Below are 696 nucleotides of genomic sequence, written 5' to 3'. Positions count from 1 at the left end.
ATAAAGTATTCTTGGTTGTAGATCCTGGGTCTTCATCCTGTCAATATTTTTTGCCAAGCCCTTCTGTCTTGCATAGTTTGTTTTGAGAAATTAGCTGCCAGTCTTATGTTATAGGTTTTCTCTTATAAGTAACTATCTGTTTGTCTCTTGCAGCTTTTAATATGCTTTCTTCGTATTTAACCTTTGACATTTTAATTATGATGTGTCTTGGTCTGGGCCTCTTTGGATCCCTGATTTTTGGAATTCTCTGAGCTTCCTGGGGTTTTATGTCCATTTTCTTCACCAGGTTAGGGAAGTTTTCCATAATTATTTCTTTAAATAGCTGTTCGACATTTTTATTTTCTTCAGTTACACCGATCAGATGGATATTTGGACCCTTATTAGTCTCCCATATGCTCCATAAATAGTTTTTATAGTCTTGGCTTCTTATCTCTTGCCATTCTGATTGAGTGTCCTTGGCTTTCCTGTCCTCTAGATAGAGCATTTGATCCTTTTCTTTATTCACTTTGTTTATTCCATTTAATATACTTCTCATCTCAGATAATGTGCTCTTCATTTCAGACTGGGTCCCTTTTATAATTGCCATTTCCATTTTTATGTTTTTATCTCTTTGTTGAAGTTCTCTACACTTCCCAAAAGTTCATTGAGCATCTCTATAACCAGTGTTTTGAACTCTACATCTCTTAGATTACTTGA

Source organism: Pteropus vampyrus, unplaced genomic scaffold (assembly GCF_000151845.1).
Source record: "Pteropus vampyrus isolate Shadow unplaced genomic scaffold, Pvam_2.0 Scaffold488, whole genome shotgun sequence".
Lineage (NCBI taxonomy): Eukaryota > Metazoa > Chordata > Mammalia > Chiroptera > Pteropodidae > Pteropus > Pteropus vampyrus.
The sequence above is the reverse complement of the archived record's forward strand: the minus strand, read 5'-3'. Positions refer to the sequence as shown.